The sequence below is a fragment of the Cavia porcellus genome, unplaced genomic scaffold (genome assembly GCF_034190915.1).
Source record: "Cavia porcellus strain 051 isolate PalLab524CR breed Dunkin Hartley unplaced genomic scaffold, mCavPor4.1 scaffold_26, whole genome shotgun sequence".
NCBI classification, from domain to species: domain Eukaryota; kingdom Metazoa; phylum Chordata; class Mammalia; order Rodentia; family Caviidae; genus Cavia; species Cavia porcellus.
In genome coordinates, this window is record NW_026947509.1 from 21738512 (window position 1) to 21761563 (window position 23052).

Sequence of the window (23052 nt, forward strand, 5' to 3'; positions counted from 1 at the left end):
GGAAAACTAGATCTTTTACATGATCGTTTCAAGTTCCCTGTTTCATGATTCTGGCATACAGCTGCTCCCAAGGCAGATGACAGGTAGGTTTCAAACTCTTCTGTAAAAGATTAGGGAGCAGGTGCACTGGAGAGAAACCAGAAAATTTGGCAAGAAAAATATAGCTTCCATGACAGGCAATGTGGGCTTAGATCTTATAGTCCTCAGGGGGCTCCACCTACCCACACCTGCATCAGTACTTAGCCTCTCACAAATAAAACAAGGCAAGAGGAGAACTGAGCTCCCCTAAGCAGTTTGGCATAGAGTTAGTCAATAAACTTCAATATAATGGGGACGAGAAGAAGAGTAAGAGGATTCTGGAAATGGCTCTACCTGATGTAGGCTGGTGGGATCTATTTTGTAGTTGGAGATCAGGTGTGCTTCTGTCTGAATGTGTCCCTAAAATTCATATGCTAAAACTTAATAGTTGATGTGATAATGTTAAAAGGTGGGGCCTTTAGGAAGTGATTAAGTCATGAGAGCAAAGCCCTCATGGATGGAATTTGGGCCTCTCTCCTAAAAGGCCTTGAGGGACTGTGTTCATTCTCTCTTGCTCTTACAGCAGCTAGCTGAGGACACAAGCAATGAGGCACCATCTTGGGAGAAGAAAGCAGTCTCAACCAAACACAAACACTGGTGTCTTGATCTTAGATTTTTTTCCAGCCTCCAAAGACCATAAGAAATTGAACTGTGCTCTCTGCACATTCTTTATTATATGGCGTTTGTTTACAACAGAGCTAACAGACTAAGAAAAGGCAGTAGAAATTTCTTTTGTTTAACATCCCATATTGCTTCCTGCCTGTCAAAGGAAACTCTCCAGATGTAGGACAACTGTGCTTTCTGTAAGCTGATTTTTGGCCATATTTTTAGGTGGAAGGACAGTTCATCTCTTTGCTAAAAAGTCACCCAGGATGTTCAAGTCCAGCAATGCCCTGTGCTCTGGCTAGGGTTACTGCTGAGGTATCCAGGCATTAAACCCAAGGCCCCTCATCTCATTCCATCTCTTTGCGTGCCTCGAGTCACCAAGACCCTGTTACAATCATCTATGTCAATTGGCTCCAGAAGCTGGTCACCAAAAATTGGACAAAGGAGAATCTGAATTTCTCCGCTTCCCAGGTCTTCGCTTTTTAAAACTGTTCTGATATTTTCTTGGGAAAATTAAAGGGAGTTTTATTTTGTCTTGTCTTGTCTTGTCTTGTTTTATAGCACTGGGAGCAAAACCAGAGCTGCATACATACTAGGCAAGCACTCTACCATGGAACTACATTCCCAGCTCCCTCCATGCTTTAATTTTTATTTTGAGACAAGAACTCATTAAGTTGCCCAGGTTGGTCTTGAATTCAGCAATCTTTCTGATTCAGCCTCCCAAGTAGCTGGGATTACAGGCCCATGCCACCACACCTAGCTAAAAAGGGCTTTAACTAAGTATATAAAATTTATGGTATAGGTTTAAATAATTCTGTCTTGTAGCATATAAAACATTCCTCCCTTGAAAGACCCTCAGCTCTTTTTTATGTGTGATTAGTTAATTAAGGACTTTCTCTCTGATCTCCCTTTCCTGCCTTTCTGTGCTTTTAATCCTCAGGTTTCTTCTGATAGCCCCAAGAGACAGCCATAAGGACTGTTCAGACCATTAAGGGTAGATCTGAGATCAGGCAGCTTGAAAGCATTAAGAAATTTTCTAAACACCATCCCTTAGGGAAGTGGACTAATTGTTATTTTGTGCAAAGAAGAGATTCTGTTTCTCCCTGGAGCCTCACAGGGACAATGGGCTGAGTGTTTGGGCTCTTAAATATATTTGCGATAGTGAACCATTTCTCCCTAGAGACACTGCAACAGACACATGAAGTGCTTAGCTCATACCCTATGGCTAGTGTAGGCTGTTTCCTGGGACCTTGAGTCATGGAACCATGGACAGCATCTTCCTCTTTGGCTAGGAGGGCTGACAATCCGGGACAGTTCTCAGTGGATGGCAGGTGAGATAGAGCCTTGTTGTATGTTTACTCCTCCATGATACACCACCAGGGTGACTTTCCCTGATCTACTCTCTCCACTCAACTTCTCACTTCTACTATCTCTGAACCTCCATCCAAAAATCCTTGCCTTGGGCTCTACTTTCAAGAGAAACCAGAACCATACAGAACTTCAGGAAAAAGCTGGACTAATAGAGCTCTGACTTACTTTATTATACAAAGTCACTAAGAGATAGACTTGCGTTCAGATCTCAGCCTTGCCTCTTCCAAGCCGTGTGTGTGTGTGTGTGTGTGTGTGTGTGTGTGAAAACAAACCTCTTGAGACAGCAACAGTTAGAAAACATTAAAGGTCACTGACAGACTAAAAATGTAGTTATTTTACTCAATGGGACTCACAGAAATACCTCATGCATAGTGGGTAGCATCTTTTTGCCTTCAAGGATTAAAGGAACAGAAACTCTAAACCTGTGTCCAGCCACCATGACACAAAAAACAGTCCAATCCTGCACGGATCCTTCAGTTTCCCCACCTGCCTCCAGCCAATACTCCAGCTCTCCAGGACACACTTGGGCTTGTGTCCTTCATTCCAAACTCTGTATCATGATCATTCCTCTTCTACATTTCCACCCAGTCTTTCACCCATTCTGTCAATTTATGTTTACTCCACTATTAATTGGCCAAGAGGACAATTTGCTTTAGAACGAATATGTCTTAGTCTGTTCTCTTTTGCTATAATTGAATGTCACAGACTGAGGAACTTATGCAGAATAGATGCTGGTCATGATGACACACAACTGTAATCTAGCACTTTGGGGCTGAGGCAGAAGAATCACATATTCAACCCAGCCTGGGAAATTTACTGAGACATTCTCAAAATTGTAAAAAATAAAGAAAGGAGTTTTAAAGGGCTGGGGATGTAGTTTAGTGCAACGGTCCTGGGTTCAATTCCCAGTACTGCAGGGGCAGGGGATGGCAGTTACTTAGCTCATGGCTCTACAAGCTGGGATATCTAAGAGTCTGAAACCGACACCCTGTCTGTCTCATGAGAAAATTTCTTCACCACAATCTGGGAGAGGATGTCACATGGCAAGATGGAGCCAGTGTACTTACACAAGTCTGTCTTCTTATAAAGCCACTAACACCATCACAACGTTCTGCTCTCATCTCCTTATCTACTCCTAATTATTTCCCAAACACTTCACTTCCAAATACCATTGACACATCAAACTATCTTCCCAACAAATGAGTTTTGGGAAACACCGTTCAAATCATAGTAGGACAGTTTATCTTCTTGGTAAAATCTGACCCAGATGTTTACTAGGAAACCCATCTGTGAACAAACAGCCCCTTGAACACTCATCCATTTTCATCATTACCTCACCCCAGTGGAACCCAGTTCCTACTAAAACCTCACATCTGACTCTCCTGCCTAGCTGCTGTGTCTTAAGCCACCCCAAAACAACTCAATCCAGCTCTAAGATTTTCTACCCTCACAGTACTCTGATACTTCTTCCTGTGAGTCTGTGAGGAGAGTGGGGTATCTGCCACCACAGTGATCCAGAAGAGAAACAAGAAAAAGCTGGGTTAGAGGCTGCAGCTTGTACCACTTTTTATTCTGGTGAGGAAACAGGGGCATGGGGAGGAACATAACATCTAAGCAAGCTTGGGTAACCTGCAGGGGCTGGGGAGAAGGGTCACAAAGACAGAGACCCCTCAGACTGGAATGCTATCACCACAGTTTGTTATAGTCCTTATCTGTAAGCATCCCTAAATGCCCTAGAAATCTCCATTGCTCTGATACTTTTTCCAGATTTTTCTTAGAGGATTAAAAATAAGGGGGTTAACTTGAAATGCAGATACACAACAAACTACTCCCAGTGAAAGATACAATAATCAGATTCTTACCCCTCAAAGCTGACCAACACTGAGAATGGAGGAGGGAGTAGGGTAGTTACAAAATCTTGGGCTGGGGAGTTCAATCCCCGGTACCAAAAAAAAAAAAAAAAAAGAGGAGGTCAGGGAAACTCATGCCTCCCACAGGCTCCTGCTCCAGACTGGAGGCCTGAGGGCAAGGGAGCCTCCACATTGCAGTGCTGAGATCAGGTTTTGGGCACCACGCAGCTGAGAGAGGAAGCGCAAGGACCTGACTAAGGAGCAAAACTGCACCTTGACTCTGCTCCTACCCATTCCTGCTTCCACCTGCACATCCCGGAGCCCAGGGCTGTGCCAACTTTCCACCATCAGCATCAGTCCCACTTCTTACATCCTAGCCTTCCCCATGAAAGAACTCCAGCAACTCATGGTTTTTGTTTTGCTTTGTTTCGTTTTGCTTTTTTGTCTGTTTGAGACAAGGTCTCACTATGAAGTTCAGACTGGCCTTGGGCTCACTCTGTAGCCCAGGCTGGTCTCAAACCTGCAACAACCCTCTTGCCTTAGCCTCCTGAGTGCTAGGATTACAAGTGTGAGCCACAATGCCTTAGTTGATTAGGGCTGAGCTCTGATGAAATCTTCCCGAGCCCCATAGGCATTCATGGTTCTCTGTGTTCCCATGATGCCTTGCTGGTACAGTGTTTCCCCCAATCTTATTCCTCACCTTCATGAGACCTACCTGGACTTTCCAACCCTCCCCTAACCTCTGACTTCTCAGCATCTTTTTCCTTCTATACCTGCTGTCATACTATACAATTTAATTTTAAGTATATTGACTATTGTAGCTTTGCTCATGAGAAAGTCAGAGAATCTTGTTTTGTTCACTGTTGTATCCAAGATCCTAGAACAGTGCCTGGCATAGAGGGACTTTTGTGCATTGATGCCTCAGTTATTGATGGGTGTCTTCCCTGCTGTTTTTTCACTTGCTATTGTTTTACCCACTACATGGAAGGATCTTGAGGGAGGGGGGTCTTTGATATTTGTGGTCTTCCTGGTGCCTGCCTCAGTGTGTGGCTTGTAGTAGAGAGCAACACGTACTTACCAACTGCGTTATTCTCACCCCCAGAACCCACGTACCCCCAGTGGACTTCACTGACAAAGGCCAATGGTCAGGTTACAAGCTTTTTCTTGGTCCCTCCTTCTGGAGTAGTTCAGGACAAGACTTGTGAATGGCAAGAGAAGTGTCCTCAGAGCCAAGGGTAACTTGAAAGCCACAGTTTCTCCTCAAATGCCCTGGGCTTTGAGTGTGTACTCATGGAGAATGGTGCCCTCAAATATGATTCAGGACAATCAAAAGGAGTCAGAGAGCCACCTCTTGGCCTACCTCCAAGAGGAATTTCACCACTGACTACTCTCTTCTATCTAAATAGCTGTTCTCAGTTTGGAATTATATGCAAGATTTAGTTTGACTATTTTTTATTCAGATTTTTGATGTTTTGTGGTGCAGAAAACATTAAGAACCACTAGCCTGCCCAGAAAGAACCTTTCACCTCCTGCCACTTTATATTCCTGCTCAGCCTTGGAAAACCAAGAACAGGGCACAAAGGACAGGAGATAGGGCACAAAGTTTACTGGGGAGCAACCACCATTCCCCACCCTGCTGGCTCTGCTGCAGGAGATGAGAGGCTCCCCTTTTGTCAAGAGCTTCCAGATATGTCGATGAATCTTGAGTTTATTTTAGGAAAGACATGTTTAAAGGGAAGGTGCTGGGGTCCACCAAGAGCTTGAGTCTCTACTCCTTTCTCTGAAGGTTCCTCCCAAGCACCAGCTACTCAAAATTCTTCAGCTCTGCAGCCCCACACCAAGAATCTCACACATTGGTTGGATCTGCCGAATCTATGATGGTCCTTTAGGAGAGACCTGAAAAGGAGAACACTGAAGGGTTTGTTTCCTTGAGTCATGCATAATCAAGCCTGACAACTGCTGCACAGGATGTGATGCGGAACCCTCTCCCCATGCCCTAACAAGGTCCTAGACCCACAGCAGCACAATCACCCTCCAGCAGCCACCTTAGAGCCGAGGTGAGAAGCCGGTCACCATGGTGCTCTCACTTGTGATGTAGCTGGCATCTAGGGAGCACAAGAAGGACATAAGTCCCGCAGTCCTCAGGCTTCCCTATCCTGGATGAAAGAAGGACACAGTATTAGTCCATGGCACATTGGTCCTGCTATCCTAGAGTTCACAGGCCACAAGCAACAGTGGAGTCCCAAGGGACAGAGTGGACTCAGTAGGACTATCAGAGTGCAGCACAGGGCGGGGCCAAAAGACAGACAGGAGTCTGCTCATGAGGTAGCTCAGCTGCCCCTCCTACCTGCACCACCAAAGTTCTGAACCCCATTTGCTTCTACAGCTGGTGATTCTCTTTGAAAAGATTCCAAAAGGCCTTGTTCTCATGCAACTGAACAAAGGGGAAAAATGAGACACAGGACTGCTGAGACAAAAAGATCGACAGGGCCCCAAGGCTGCCACCTGGAAGAACACCTGTGGCAAGTTTATCCTTCTCAAAGTGGGTGTCCTGGCCCACAGTTAATTGCAATAGACAACAAGGACCCTGGCCCAAAGGATGGTCACCTGAAGCTTCAGTAACCCCTTGTCCCTTAGTCATTAAGGAGAGTTTCCACTGGGCTAGGCTGGGGGTGGGGAACATCCAATTTCCCATTATTTTTCTGAAGTCAGTGTTGATTAATCCTGGGACCAGGCAGTTCACTCATATGTCCTCAGGGGCCAGCTCCAATGCCAATGTCTTGGTTAAGCCCAGCAGGGCTGTCTTGCTAATGTTTTAGACACCCAGTTGCTAGGAAGAAAATTGAGAGATGATTAGGATTTAGAGTAATGGAAAAAAGAATCAAATGGGTTTCTCACCTACAGAGCATCACAGTTGAACAAGGCCAAAGCTCAGACAAGCTCTCCTATATCTTGTCTGAGAACAGATCGGAGGAACCCAGCAGCCACATGGGCACAAGCACAAGCCAGGACCACAGGAATAAGGGGCTGCAGGTGTCTGTCCTGAGCACTACCTTATAGAACTCTGGCTACCCCTCACCCTACATCAGCCAGAAACACAAGAAGCAAGCACTTATCACAAGTAGTGTATAAAATGAAATGGAGGAGACCAGGTTGACAGTGCCTGCCCTGTGAAGAGATAATGCTTATGACTTACTACTGATCAGGGTACTGTGATACACTCTGGCAACCCAGTCTAACACTACAACCCTTAGACAGCAATAAGGGTCCTATTGTTATTTACATTTCACATGAGGAAGCAGCCTGAAAGAGGTTGGATAACATCAGATGAATGACAGAGCTTATATTCTAGCCCTAGTTCTCATAATCAGTGCCTATATTCATCCCTTGTACGTATATACTTTTCTGCCTTTTTGGGAGAGAGCTGAGCAGAAAGCCGGGTGCTGGAGGAGAGAGTCCATGGCTAGGTGGAGACACATCCAAGACTAAGAGTGAATGCCTATCAATAAGCAGCCTCTAAGAAGTACCTGCGCCAGGACAGACAAAAAACAGGGACAGGAGCTTTTTGTTCTAACCAAGACAGGGCCCAGCCAGGTCTTAGGGGGTGTAACTGTAAGAAAAGCAGTCATATCTGCAGGGTCTGCACAAAGTTACTGGAAATCAAGATGCAGGGAGTGAGGTAGGTCCTGGGATGAACATCTCTCTATCAGGAAAAGGAAGGGAAGTCCTGGCACAGATTTTAAGTTAGGTCAGGGGAATTATCTATTTGTGAGAAGACCAGAGACTAAGCATGATCAGCCACAAGGTTAAGAAGCCAAAACACAGCCTCTCCCCAAACCTAACCAAGGAGCACAGGTTTGACTCCTGAGACATTGCCTTCCTCCTGCAGTCACTGGAATTAGAACAGTAGCCACAGAAAGGATGAGGTGGTCAGAGAGTCGGTACTCTCCCCAGCTCCACCCTTCTGACCTCCAGGTCCGGTTCCTGTGCCTCAGATTTCCCACCAGTGCCCACTCCCACTCTCCAACCATATCACTATTCTCCCTGTGGGGCAGGAGCTGGCTCAGCAGCAGGGCTGAGGCCTTCACATTTCCAGGATCTGAAATCAGAGCAGGGAAAAGGGGGAGGAGGAAGAGAATGGTCAGCTATGGGCCTGTTCACATGATGCTTGGGTTCTTATAATCTGTACAACAAACCCAAATATATGAAGCTGTGATAGAGCAGTCCCCCTGCCACCTGGGCATTGTGGTTTATATCTAGATGTCCCCCCAAAGCTTCATGTGTTTATAGGTGGGGCTTTTGGGAGACAGCTGGATCTAGAATGTGTGACTATGTATTGAAGCTGTCTGAATATGGATTAAGTGTGTGATAACTGAATTAGTCCACTGATTGGTTTAGGATAGTCCTGGGTGTGTATAATGGCAAGGCCCACCCTGAGTGTGGTGGCATCACACAAAAGATTTGTAGCCTGGATGGGATAAAAGGAAGAGAGGCTAGATGCTGTTTTGCTTGCTACTTGCTGCCTCCTGGCTGCTTTCTCAAGAACAATTTCTCCTCTGCAATGCCCCTCTCCCATGCCACTCTGCCTTGGAGTCAGCTCACTGTGGAATGAAACCTCTACAAACTGAAATCTGAAGTAAGCTTTTCCTCCTTTAGCTTGTGGGTGTCAGGTATTTTGTATCAGCAATGAGAAAAATAACTAAGATACCAAATCAAAAAGTGTTTCACAGGCAGGCCGGCTGAGATAGGCCTGTGAGTACATTCCTAAAAATATGAATTGTTTAAATGGGATAGAGGAAGAAAAGGTACAAGATTTTGAAAGAAACTGGACTATGTTCCAGTTGTGTAGGAAGAATCTGCCAACAGAAGCCACTGGAAAGAGACTGAAGGCAGACCAGCTGGAGAGGAAGCAGGCACTGGCATCCAGACAGATTTCTGGAAGAGTCATCTTTGTGGCTCTATGACTCATTTGCTTGTACCCTTGCTTTGTCCTGACAGCATATGTAACATTCACACAATGCAACAGGAGTAAAAAAAAAATAGGTATTGTGAAGAATAGGTATTTCTGTGAAGAAACAAAAAAATAAAAAATTAATGAGTGCAGAAAAATAAGAAAAAGCAAGAGCAAGGTTAGTGCCTACAATTCACAGCGTACAGTAAAACTGGGCATTATTTTATACCCTGTTCACTTTTTTTTTGCACACACAAACCAATTTTTGTAGACTTGGAGCTGAGCTTTCCTGCAGCCAGTGCAAATACAGAGGCACAACAGAGAATTGCTATGGGATTTAGATGCCCATTCAGATGTCCCTGTGACTGGCCCGGATCTGGGCTATTAGATGGGTCCTGTAGTTCAGGACCTCTGTCTTGTGGGTTTGGAAACAAGAGAGAAACAGAGAAAAAACTGGTAACACAAGGTGAAGAGACTGAGCCCAAGGGTAGTATCAGATAGAAGTAGGGTGGTACTAGGGTCTCTCCTGTGGGGTGCTGTTTTGAATGAAGTCAACATTGCTCTGAATCCCTAGGGACTGAGGTTGTACACCTGTAGTTGACCAGAACCGTCCACTGTTTTCCCCATTTCCTCATCCCATAACCACTCAACCTCTAGTCTGATTGGTCGGTTGGTTGGTTGGTTTGTGATCATGTCTCATTGTATGCCTAGGCTGGCCTCAGGCTCCAAATCCTCCTGCCTCAGCTTTCAGAGTGCAGGGATCACAGATGTACACCACCACACCTGGCTCCCCACCCATCCTCTTAAAGTGGACCGGGGCAATGCCTCAACTAAGTGCTGCTCCAGCCTGTTTGATGACAGGTTATCAGTGCTAGGCTTCACAACTATGACTAGAAAAAGTGACTCAGGGGGCTGGAGATTTAGCTCAGTGGCATAAGCACCTGTCTTGCAAGCAGGCAGTCATGAGTTCGATCCCTGGTACCGATAAAAAAGAAAAAGACCAAAAAAAAAAAAAAGAAAAAGTGACTCAGATGTCCACAAGAAACCTGAGAAGAAGAAATCGAGGTTTAGTCAGACTGTGAGCTGATGAACTCCTGTTGACTAGAGGATGTCTACTTAAAGCTGTGTGTGCTTCACAGCTGGGAAATGAGATGAGACTTGGGGGCCAAATCTGAGCAGAAGAAAAGGTGAGATTCCATCATACATGGTGCTGAACAAAACCATCCCATTAGAAAAAAGAGCATGAAGCTGTAAGTGCCATGAGGTCCCAAGCAGAACACCAGGAGCCTGGAGGAAGGTGCCTGCTGGAGAGTCCCTGGGCAAGGAGCGGGATGAGGAGATGTGGTTGTGGCAGTAGGTCAGAGGTTTCCTCACCAACTGCAGGTAATGGGATCTGCCGAGGGAAGGTCCCCAAACCGATTTCAGGATGAATAAGGAATTCCCCTCACAGCACATCAACTGAAGATTGCCTTCAGTTAAAAGCAGAGCATCTGGTGAATTCTAAACTTATTTTGTGACAATTTCACCTCTAAGGTAGTAACAGATGTGACTAGGGGACAATTATTCCACCAACAATTTCTGTCCAGTGGTACAAAATTGCTTGTTGAATACCAAATCTTTGAAGAATTAGGGAAGCATTAGAGAAAATCAGGAGGATTGTCAGCTTGTACCTCAGCTCCAAGAGGGAAAGGTTTCTAACAGTTCTGAGAAAAGGAGTCATGAACTGAGACACCAAGAAGGAAAATTACTCAGGAGGGTTAGGAGACCATCTGCAATGAAATCCCAGCTACATAATCACACATGATCTTTCAGAGACATTAGGAATGAAGCTTAACGAGCTTGGCAGGCTGCTCCACAGTGACTGCAGGGAGCTCAGATTTCAGGTCATCTCTGAGAATGGAGCCAAGGGCACCTAGCCAAGAGGAGAGAGGAAGGGGAAGCCAGCTGGAAGACAAGTCAGCAAATTACAGCAGAGGGGCTGGAGAGGGCAGAACACAAAGGCCAGCAGGTAGGAGACGCTTTGACCTAGTGCTTCGGGCAAAAATTGGGATGGGGTACTAAAGGCAGGAAGAATGAGACTCAATCTTTGTCTAACTGATTAGTCAGAGGGAATTGGGGACAAACATGGTGGAACCAGAGGTAGAAGAATAGCAAAGCCTAAGATGAACCATGAGGCATTTTACTGGGTCTCTCCTGGACCCTTGCAGAAAAGACTGCAGAATCATGAGACGGACTCATGATGGACTGGAAGGTCCAAGTTCAGGGAAGCTGATGGCTGGGTCCCTCCCTGGCAGCAGGTTCATCAGGGGACTGTGAAGAAGGCCTAATCTAGGAAACATAAGATTTCAGCAGCAGAACTGGTCATCAAGAATGAACGTATTGACCAATATATGTTGCTGCATAGAGGAATGTAGAAAATACAAATTCTCAGCTTTTATGGAGACGCTCTTCCTGTATGTTCACAGTTACATCTCAGGCCCTGGAACAGTGCCTAGCACTAAGCAAGGACTCAACATGTATTGGCTGGAAGAATATGTGTGAAAGAGATGGAAAGATAAAAGAAAGCAGAAAGCATGCTAGAGCCAGATTTTTAAAAACAAACCAGAAAGCCACATAGGGATGTTTAGAAGGACAAGGGGTCAGATTTGCCAGGACCTGCTTTGACAGTAACTTCAGGAGGGGAAAAGAAAGTCCTATCTGGGAACAGGAGCTGCTGGAGCCCAGCACAGACCTGGTGTAGGACTCACCCTGTCCCACACCTGCTCACTGATCCTCAGGGTGCTCCCCACCAGGAAGCCCACACCTCCACAGTACTCCAGGGCCTATCAGACAGGGGCATGGGAGAGTGCAGAAGTGACCTAAAAAGGTATCATCCTCCCAGAGCCCCCCAGCAGCTCAGGTCTTTAAGGAAAAGCTTGGCAATTAGATGCCTGGTCAAAAATAGTCATGAGGGCCCTGTGAAAACTAAATGCTAATGAAGGAAAGTGTCTTCAAGGGGCCCAAAGACTGGTTCTTAAATTCTCAGGCCTAAGGTCTTCTCCAGAAACCTCCTGGGGGTTCCCCCATCACCTTTCAATGCCTATTTACCCCTGGGCTGCTCTCTCAGGAACAAGCCCCGTGCCAGAAAGCCTTGGATCCCCCCTCGCTCCTACTCTGCCCAGGCTGAGCAGTGACATAAAGGTTCTATTCCCTGTCTTCTCTGTCCTTCCAGCCTTGACTCCTTCCCACAATCACCAGCCACTCCCCATCTGCAGCTTTCCCCACATGGCACATGGTGCCCATCACACTCAGTCCACGTTCAGCATGGCCACAGCACAGTCCACATTCTGCTGCTGCCAGCTGCCAATGACCACACGGGCCCCGTCTTGGACCAGACACCAAGAGATGGCAAAGCCAAAGCTGCAAGTGGAGATGGAGGTCACAGTCAGCTTTACCCCTTCCCACCATTCTTCCTCCACCCAGTCCTGGAAGTCAGGAAAGAGGGGACCCCTGTGCAATCTTGAGTCCTTCCACAGAAGGACTCTTTACAGGGTACCTGTAAAGGGGTCGAACCCAAGGGCAATCAGGGCCATCATCCCTCGGTGGGCCCTGTGACACAGCCATACAGTTGGCCAGCAGGTTCTTGAGGGCCATTTGACTGCTGTGCACCCTCATAGAGAGCTGAGCTGGTACCAAAACAGGCCCCCCGGGCCCATGAGACTGATGAGCACATGAGGACCTGAGTGCTTCCTGCTGAATCAGCCCTGGAACAAAAAGCCCATTTCACTGATGGCAGTGGGGAACATGAAGATAACCTGCTCCCACTCCTCCAGACCAACAAGGCCAGCATCAGAAAACACGCTAGGCAGGCTAGTCTATTTCCTAGCTATAAGGCAGACACTTAAGAAAGTGAGACCCAGCACCCAGGCAATAAGGATTATTTTCCTATTCATTCCATAAGTGCTAAGCTCTTACAAGATGTCAGACACTGGGCAGTAGACCCCGGGACACCTTGGTGACCACCTCCCAGGAAGCTCTCAAATCAAGAGAGGATGCTGGACTCCATCATTCCATCAGTACTTTTAGTCATATAAAATAACTTTTATTTACATAATTTATATCTATGAAACATAACTGCTTTCTTTAAAATGTGAAAATTTACATATAACAGATACTGCTCTTTCATCATTGACTTCTTTAAGCAAGATAGTATACATGATTGCTCAGTATGTTTTTAAGATAGGGTCTTGCTACATAGTACAAGCTGGCCTTGAACTCACTATCTAACCCAGGCTAACCTCAAACTTGCAATGATCCTCCTGCTTCAGCCTCCTGAGTGCTAGGATTATAGGTGTTCGTGTACCACCATACCAGCATCCATCAGTAATTTCAATTAACTGTTTCTAATTGAAAAAGCAAAATCACCAGACTCTCTCATTCACTGCTGGCTAGAGGGTAAGGACCAGCATTTGAAAAATAACTTGACACTGTGTGGGGAAGTTGAAAATACAGGCCGCTGAGTTCACAGAGGAAGCTCACAGTCTGCAGAGAGGGCATCTGTGTGCAGAAAGACAGTGCAAAGGGTTCAGAGCAGTGAGCTCTACCAGAGCAAACAATCAAGTCGACTGCCCATTAACAGCAGAGGAAACAGGTAAATTGTGTTTCATGTTTACGTCATGAAATACTACACAGCAATGAAAATTAAGGAACTGAAACTGCACTGAAGGACATAAATGGTTTTTTTTTTTTTGTTTTGTTTTGGGTTTTTTTTTCTCTTTTTCCTTTTTATTGGTACCGGGGATCGAACTCACAACTGCCTGCTTTCAAGGCAGGCGCTTATGCTGCTGAGCTAAACCCCCAGCCCCCAGGACATAAGTTTTTAAAAGATGTCATTGAGTGTGATGGTATGAACAGCTTCACTGAAGAAAACAAGACATCATGGCAGCCATCGCTAATTTCCTATCATTTTGTTTTGAAGCCTAATAATGCTTTTATTCTTGGTTTTGACTGGTTTTAGTCAGCTTTCGATTATTTGATTTCAATATATGTGAATGTATGGACAGCTATTTTGAGGAAAACAAGAGACAACATGGTAGCCATTACTGATTTCCTATTGTCTGGTTTTGAAGTCTCGTAAGGCTTTCATTCTTTTGTTTTGATTGTTTTTATACTACTTTGTTTTGTATTAACGTATTGTGGGTGAAGGTATGGAAAATTCGAAGAAAATAAGAGACATTATGGTAATCACTGTTGATTTCCTGTTGTCTTGTTTTGAAGTCCTGTGTTATTTGCATTGTTTTGTCCTGTTCGGTTTTATTCCATTTTGTTTTGCTTTGTTTTATTTTATTCTCTTTAAAATAAAAAAATTTTAAAAGATACCATTGATCCCATTGAGGTGACACATGCCTGAGTTCTTTTGTTCATGTATGTGTGTGGTACTGGGAACAGAACCCAGGACCTTCATACTATGCTACATGAGTCCTTTCTTAAATTTTTTTAAATGTTGTCATCTATTTTTTTTCATACAACTTAGTGGCGGTCTTTTTTTCTTTTCTTTTGAGACAGTGTCTCATTCTGTAGCCCAAAATGGCCTTGAACTCAAGTGATCCTCCTGCCTCACCCTCTTGAGTGCTGGGATTTCAGGTATATGCCACCATGCCTGGCTTCTTTTTTATTGTTTTAATTTTTGAGCCAAGGTCTTGCTAAGTTGCCCAGGCTGGACTCAAGCTTACAAGCCTTCTGCCTCAGCCTCCCAGAATCTGGGATTACAGTTAGCCACTGAGGCAGGAGAAGCATAAATCTGAGCTAAATCTGGACTTCATAGTAGGTTCAAGGCCAGCCTAAACTACATGCAAGACTCTGTCTCAAAAATTATATATATAGCAGGGCGTGGTGGCTCATGCCTGTAATCCCAGCACTCGGGAGGCTGAGGTAGGAGGATCGTTGCGAGTTCGAGACCAGCCTGGGCTACAAAGTGAACTCAAGGCCAGCCTGAACTGCATAGTGAGACCCTGTCTCAAAAAGACCAAAAAAATTATATATATATATATATATATATATATATATATATATGCATATACCTATATGCGTTTTAAGTCAGATGCAAAAATACATATTGTGGGACTCCACAAGATCCTAAATAGGCAACACAATTCCATATCATTTAAGAATACAAACAGGTGATAAAACCACAGCAAAAGGCAAGGCTGTGATTACCAACCACATAAGTCAGGAGAGTAGACTGGGTAGAAGGAAGGTTGTGATTACAGAGAAGCAAATGAAAGGGTTTCTGGGATGCTGACAGTGTGTATTTTATGAGCAAGTGATGTCTACACAGAGCCTATTAAGATGCATATAGACACACATATATGTACCTCCTTTTAATGTGTCTATTGTGTTTCACAATTTTAAAAATGCTTAAAAACTGTCACCTGCTCCTGGAAATATGATAATTCAAGCCAGTCTACACTAACTAATTCAAAAACTAAATCTCCCAAGTCCCTTCTCAGAAGCAAACTTGCCACTCTCTGAAATACCAGCATCTCAGAGGTGTTCTGGGTTTTTGTTTATATGGCAAGCTTTCAGTCTATACACAAGCAGTCTCCTGGCAGTGTGCGAGCTGGGAAGCAGAGAATGGAGAAGGAGGAATCAGTTGAACTTGAAGTTCTCAGAGCCCAGAATCCAGTCCAGAGGCTGAAACGCAGAAGTGCTCAGCACACTCAGTGGGGTGCCCATCCAGACACAGGCTCACCAGGCTAATGCAGAGAAGGCTGGGAAAGTCAGGCTAGGGGAACTGCAGTGAACAGGACACAGGTTAACGAGGGTTTGGGCGGGGAAGTGGCAGGACTGACACTGTGGCCGAGAGGACAGCCCAATAGAGTGTCAATGCCAAGGGGTTCAGGAGAGACTAGGACCAGGCACATGCCTGAAGAGAGCAGAACTCAGGACTAGGCAAGCAGGCTGTGAGTCTAAGTGGTGGGGCCAGCCGCATGCTGAAGTGGAGGTCTCTGAAGGGCAATCACATGGAGCCAGGCCAGTCACAGCATCCCAGCCAGGTGCAGTGTGGAGACCCAAAAGCTCAGAAGACCCTCAGGAAAGAGATGTGTCCCTGTAGGGCACACACAGGCAGAGTAACCACTTGGTATGGGAGTCTAAAGTATGAAGACATTCACTGGAAACTGAGAAAAATGCTGGAGATGCTTTCACTGAAGCCCCAAATATCCTGGCTCTGCACCAGTCCAGAGACTCCTGTGTCTCTCAGTGTGTGGTTCCCATTAGTTTGCTAGCCTTACATTAATCTAGGAATCTGTCCAACTTCCTGTCAAAGAAGGAGGCGAAGGAATGGTTGGAGCAAGTAGTTAGTGGAGCTCTCTGGGACTTAGGGGTGTGCTTTACCCGCAGAGCAGTCCCAGGGATATAAAGAGAGGGGGGGCTCTGTCCACAGATCCTCATCAATTCCAAACCCGCTCCGGCCATTCCACCACCCAAGGACTCCTGGTTACTTAGCAACCCCTGCCTTACCTACTGCATCTGCCCTTGTTCCTTAGCAACCCTGGCATAACCCAATTCCCTTGAGTTAGGGGTTGGCATCTGTAATTATAAGTGAATGGGTGCTGCTGAGGAATTGTAGAGAAATTTTAGATTAAATATCAATCTGTACTCAGTTAATAATAAAAGCAACCAAGTACTCTGCTTTGGGAAGGTCAGCTTTGTCTTCCAATTTGTCTGATAAAATATTTCCAAAAATATACTTTGCAAGTGCTAAACCTCCTGCCTTTTCCCCAGTCTCTCTCTTTCTGTCTCCCTCTCCCTCTCTCTTCTTCTCCCTCTCTCTTTTTCTCTCCCTTTTGCTCCCTTCCCTCTTCACCTCTCCTCCCCCCTCCCCCCTTTCCTCAAGGTCAAGGCCATACTTTCTCGAATTTGGAGGAATAAGGGAGTGGATTTTGGCTCTTGACTAGTCTACCTTTTCCTAAACAGGACATCAAATTCCAAGCCCTCTTAATGGCCCCCGGGGGACTTCTCTCTACCCCGGCCAAGCACTGATTAACCCCCTATCAAGAGTGAGGAAGGAATCCAGTCTCCTTGGCCTGGAGGGCAGTGAGATAGAGGACTCGCATTTTGTCGGGATATGCCTCCCTCTGCTGGAAGTCCAGAGTTACAGCACCTCTGAGAATAAGTCCCAGCTCTGCAAATCCATGGCTGGCCCCCTATATGGCCTGCAGTGGGTGTCACCAAACCCTGCTTCTCTGAACTGGCCTCAAAATGGTTTGCAGGAAGGCAGACCGATTGTAGGTAAAAGCAGCTCTGGTCTGTTGTGGATAAAACACATGCAAAGAGGAGGTGGGACTCATGTGTCCTCCCTTCCCCATCCTGCACAGCTCTTGTTCCAAGTGGAGAGCAGTTCACACACACACACACACACACACACACACACGCACGCACGCACGCACGCACGCACGCACGCACTTTATCTCGAAGCAGCCAGCTGGGGCTAGTTGAGTTTAAAACAGCCCCTGAGCCTGGCACTACCTACTCTGATACCTTCTAACTTCTAACTGCTCGTCAACTCAAGTGGGAGTGGGAGCCAAATAGACACACAGCCAGCTTACAATCACTTTGGAGGTGGATGACCTTCAGCACTGGGTCCAAAGAGAGAAGAGAAAGATCATGGAAGGGGAAGGAAAACAAGGGTGGGTGGAGAATGAGAGACAGAAAAGACAGATCGTGGGCAAGTTTGTTCCCCTCCCTGGCCCCTATCACGCTTGGTAACTTGGGTGGTCTCAAGGGCTCTGATGTCCTCAAGGGGCTTTTTGGTTTTTGGTTTAGTTTGGTTTTTAATGGGAATTGAACCCAGGGCCTTTGTGCTTAGCCACATGTCCAGCCTTTTTTACCTTTTTTTTTTTTTTTTTTTTTTTGAGATAAGAGTCTCACTAAGTTGCCTGGGTTGAGTTTGAACTGCCCATCCTCCCACCTCAGCCTCTCAGATGCTGTGGTCCATCCTCCCACCTCAGCCTCTCAGATGCTGTGGTCAGGCATATAATCAGGTGTGATGTGGTACCCCAAGATCCTTGTTAGGAGAATCAAGAAATAGACTGTGCTCCATAGAGCCAGAGAGAAAGAAACATCAGGGCAAAAAGTAAAAAAAAAAAAAGGAATGAAGCGAGCAGCTCCAGCTGGTTGGACCCCAACACAGGCATGTGGCCTCAGCCTGGGTGGCCCCTCCCCATCCTGTTCAGCAGGCAGTGAGGCCCCAGCCTTACCCAGCCCTGCATTGTGGTCTGCAAATGTGAGGATGTAACAGAATTACGCTGGTTTTTACTCATTGCTGATTATACCTGAAAAACTCAAATACTGGCAGAATTTATTGTACCATAATTCAAAGGGTGAGAGGAAGGTGACATAAACTGGGCCCCCAGGGGAAAAGACACCTGGGAGCCTGTCGGACTTCTCTGAGCAATGTTCTCATAGTGTTGCTCTAGCAAGCGCCAGAACCCCTTGCAGTTGGCCTGGTTTCCCCCAAGTGCTTTCACACAACAGAAACAGACAGACCCAGTGACAAGGCCTCAAACTTACCTCACCCCAGGCCCCACCCTCCTGAGGCTGGGTGAGCAGGACAGGGAGCGACAGGCTGGGCTGCTGGGGCAGGGAGCACTGGACACAAGGCTGAAATGACATTTCCACCAGCTCCAGAAATACCCCAGGCCTCTGACTGAAAGCCAGGGAAGCAGTCCCCCTGCCTCAAGTCAAGCGTCTGGAACTCCCCAGGATCACTGATGTAGAGCTCCTGGAGCCCACACCCCACCCATGATGTCCAAATATGCAACGAGCACCCACTTCAGCAGCTGTCCAGCTGGGCATGGTGGCACACACCTAGAGTCCCAGAACTCAGAGTAATTGGAGCAGGAAGATCAGAAGTTCAAGACCAGCCTGGGCAACTGAACAGTTTTGTAAGGTTCTATCTCAAAACTTTTTAAAAGGGAGCCAGAAGCTGGGTGTGCTGGTGCACACCTATAATCCCAGCATTTGGGAGGCTGAAGCAGGATGATCTGAGTTCAAGACCAGCCTGGGCTATGTACAGTTCTTAAAAATTATTATTAACAGGTTTTGGTTTATGGAGAATATGTGTCAATATTTACTGCAATAGAAATTAAAACTGAAATTTTTTTAAATTATTCATTGAAAACAAACTTGTATACTCACATAAACAAGAATTTAAATGAAAAATAGCTACATTTTTCTAAAGCAAAATACTCAGAATAATAACATTGTTATATATTTTATAAATCTCTTTGAAAGAGTTTTGGCCCAGACTGGACACTGTAGCTGGAAAAGCCTCAGGTGGAACCAAGGAGTTCCATCTCCCCCACCCCTAGGAATTTACCTCTGGTGCCAAAAGAATACCAATGGGCTACCTGTGCATCCCTAATGACCCCTCAGGCTCCACCCCAAACCTAAGCTACATATATGCCCCCACTCCATGTGTTCCACGGAGAGATCACCGACCCTGGGGGGAAATGCTGTGCCCCAGGGGATCGGGGTGTCTCTCCCTGCATTCTCAAAATAAAGGTCATTTATATTTCATACTTCTTATCTTTTCAGCTGCTGCCAGTCCCCCACAGTTCTATCATATGGTTCCCTGACCAGGAAGGGCAGATGAGAGACTCCTGGGACTTTCTCAGTTTGAGTCCCCTGCTGTTCAGGACTAGGACCAGACTGCATCCTGCATTAATTCCTCACTTCTACACTCGGGAGCTGTAAACTTGTCACTGCTGGCTCACAAACAACACTGACCCAATTTACCACAGGTGAGCAACCCCCCAGAGATTGCCGCTGGGCCAGGCCCCAGGCGGGTTTTCTCCCCCTTTCCTTGGGTTCAAGTGACACTCTCATGTCCTTAGATAGCCCAAGGCAGGGTCTTTCTAGGCCAACCGGTGTCCACACTGGGAGATTCTCACGTCCTTAGGGTTCGGATAGCCCAAGACAGAGTCTTCCTGGGCCAGCCTATGTCCACACTGAGAGACTCTCACATCCTTCAGAGCTTTTTAAGTTCTCATGGGCAGAGTTGTTACTAAACCCATGTGAAATCCACTCATATATTGGTGGCGGCCAATTATTATGAGTTTTAGAACCATATAATACCAATTGGTCTAGAGTAAAAAGTGACGACTTTAAACTTAGCAGACCAGGGTCCATTGCCTCATCTATAACTCCATGGGCCAGACCCCACACCAGATTTTATCTTGGGGACCACTTCCTGTCCCCCTCAAAAAAACCATACCTAACTATGCCTTATCACACTGATGACAAGTTTACAAAACTCTCTATCTTTAAGCCTTTGTTTTGGAAATGTGTGTCCTTTCCCGCTCTTCCAGAATCCCTCCCCCTCCCCGCACTTAAAGAGATAATAGTGTCTTTCTCTGCAGCCTTTCAGAACTTTCTCAGCGTCTCCTTTTCTCCCTGCTTCCCCCCCCCGCCACACGCCAACCCATTCCCCACCGAGATGGTAAAAATGAGCCCAAACAGTGTTGAGAGCTACTACTGCTTTAAGCTTTCACGCTGCCCCCAACTCTGCGCAGTATCTCTGCTCTCATGTGGCGTTCCAGGTCCGCACGGGGTTCAGCTCTAACACTGCACCCTAATCTGCATGTCCCATAAAGAGTTCCTCCATGTGGTGGCTCAGCTCCATGTTGGTTGGCTACTGGCTGCACCTCTGGGAGCAGCCCCAGCTTCACAGCAGCATCCCAACTCCGCCTCCCAGCTCCGCCCCCCATGCGCAACCGCCACTCTGTGCACATTCCTGGGGGCAGTCCCAGCCCCGCCCCACATGCTACATCCCAGCACTCGCCCACCTTCACTCTGTGTGCACTGCCCCCATGCTGGGCATGCTCTGCACAGTCCCCACCCCCAAGCTCAAGCTGGGTCTGTCTGCCAGCACAGACAGGCGCAACTCATTATATTGCTGATCTGATGCTGTTTATGTTTTCAGATATTAAGTTCAGATTGTTTCTGCTGCCTTTTTTTTGTGTGTTACAGCCATGACAAATGCCCCCACCCTGGGCGTGCCCTGCCTGGCCTCAGACTTCCGTCCTGCCTTAGGCACTGCGTGTCTTCCAGGCAGGTGCATTTCCCAGGCAGGCTTCTCCCAAACACAAGCGCCACTTTAAACACAAACACAGATAAACAGCAGCTCGGTGGTTCTGCTCAGAAATGCTATTTTTTATGTTCTCAAACAATTTAATCAAGGTTAAATAAGCTGGCAATAGACGACTTTGGCTGATCAATGGGAAGTGGCCACTTGGTAATTTTACTAGCCTTGTTTATCAATCAAAGCCTTCAGTAATCTCCTGTTTCACAACTAAAATTAAGAGATATTTATGAATTCCTTTTGCTATAAACCACCAGTGGTGTTCTGTGTTGGGCTTAATGCCTATGTTGTACTGTGTTGTCGCCAATCTCCTGTAGTGTTGCCGATTTCCTGTTTAACAACTAAAATTGAGAGGTATTTGTGGATTCCTTTTGCTGGGAACCACTGGCTCTTTTCCAGGACAGGGGTTATGTGATATGTGCAGGACAGTGGGGCCAGCACTGCAGCAGAAGCCAAACTTAAACCTTTTCCCAGCCTATCTGCCTGCCCTGGCTCAGCCCTCCACTGTGCCATAATTAACTATATTCAACTGATATTAAATAACACCATAGCTGATTTCTCTCCTAAATAAAAAGATAAAAAATTAATTAAACAGGCCATCCTCCAAAAATCAGATGGCATTAGACATTTTAACAACATAAAGAGATACATATATATATATATATATATATATATATGACATAAATAACATGTCAGTTCCTAAAGTTCTCTGGACCTTGTCTTCCTTATGGGAAGTCATTACTAAAGTTATAAATACCCTGTTTATTCTATTTAACTCCTGCATACTTACTTAATTCTACAGATACCTTCTACTGTAGTCCAGATCCCAAACAAAAAGGCAAAACTTGACCTTCAAACCTCATAGAGACCTTAATATGGCTTTTCATGTTTTCAGCAACAGAGATAACAATAACACTTGTGACACTTGGAGTTCTGAGACAGGTAAACTGACACAAGGTGAAGCTGCCTGCCCCCCCCCATGGACCATGCCTCAAATGCAGCAGAAGACATTGGGCAAGAGAGTGCCCCATCCTGGCATTCTTTGAGACCTTACCCCAGAGCTACTGGACTGTCCTAGCCACCAGAGAGTTGGTAAGACATCCTAACTTCTAGCCCTCACAGGAAATGCCAGCACTGCCAGATTCATCACTGACAGATCTGCTTAAACTTGCTGCTGAAGACTGACAGGGCTCAGGGCCAACAACAGCCCACTTTAAGGTGTCCGTCTCAGAGTCCAAGTCCCACTAAAAGTCTCAGTTAAGACATTCTCTATACTTGTGGACATAGAAGCCATATGTACAGAGTTCTTCCTGAGTTTTTAGGCCACTATATTAAGTCCTCAAATCTCTAGGGGATATTAAAGGTCAACCTATGCCATTTACAAGTAGGGCCTATTTTGTGCAGGTTCCAGATAGTCCGCCCTCTTCCTTTCTTATTCACCAATTTCTCAGGCAACCCTGGTCAAGATTGACAGATAAATTTTGCCTTCTCACCTTTGTTTATACTTTTTCAGGATACATAAAAGCCTTTCACACAACCAGGGAGACTGCTGATATACTTGCTAAAGTTCTGTTACAGCAAATCATTCCAAGGACTACAACCAGGTTAGAGCGACCCATACCTGATATTCTTGGCAACCTCAACAGTGATCAAAGTTGCTACACTGCCATCCTGGTTTCACATCACTCAGGCTAAGTGGTGTCCTTCCAGCCCTAGATCTAACCATCCTGTTGCCTACTCATCTCTGCCTTATGAAGGCCCCAAAGCTACAACTCTCAGGCTGCCATGTTTTGTTATCCAATTTTGTTTCTAATTTCTTATTCTTTTTACAGCAGGACTCTTAACAGTATTTCCTAAAGACTCCAATGTCATGCATACCAGAGACAAGCCTTACCTACTTACCCTCTTAACTTTTACCCTTTCAGATGGGGGAGTAATCACCTCTCATAACTTCACTCCTCCTAACCCCATATTTATTTTTCAGAATTCTTCCTTACCGTAGCAATGATTCTACCTCAACATGGTCCTGATATAATGACATGTCTAAATCAAAGGCACCGGGGCTAGGGATT

At 45.9% G+C, this 23052-nt stretch overlaps 1 pseudogene; it reads right to left on the bottom strand.

The window, feature by feature from the left end:
• Positions 1-5951: 5951 nt before the first annotated feature.
• On the bottom strand, positions 5952-12489 carry LOC111758126 (dehydrogenase/reductase SDR family member 2, mitochondrial-like; annotated as a pseudogene).
• Positions 12490-23052: the final 10563 nt, after the last annotated feature.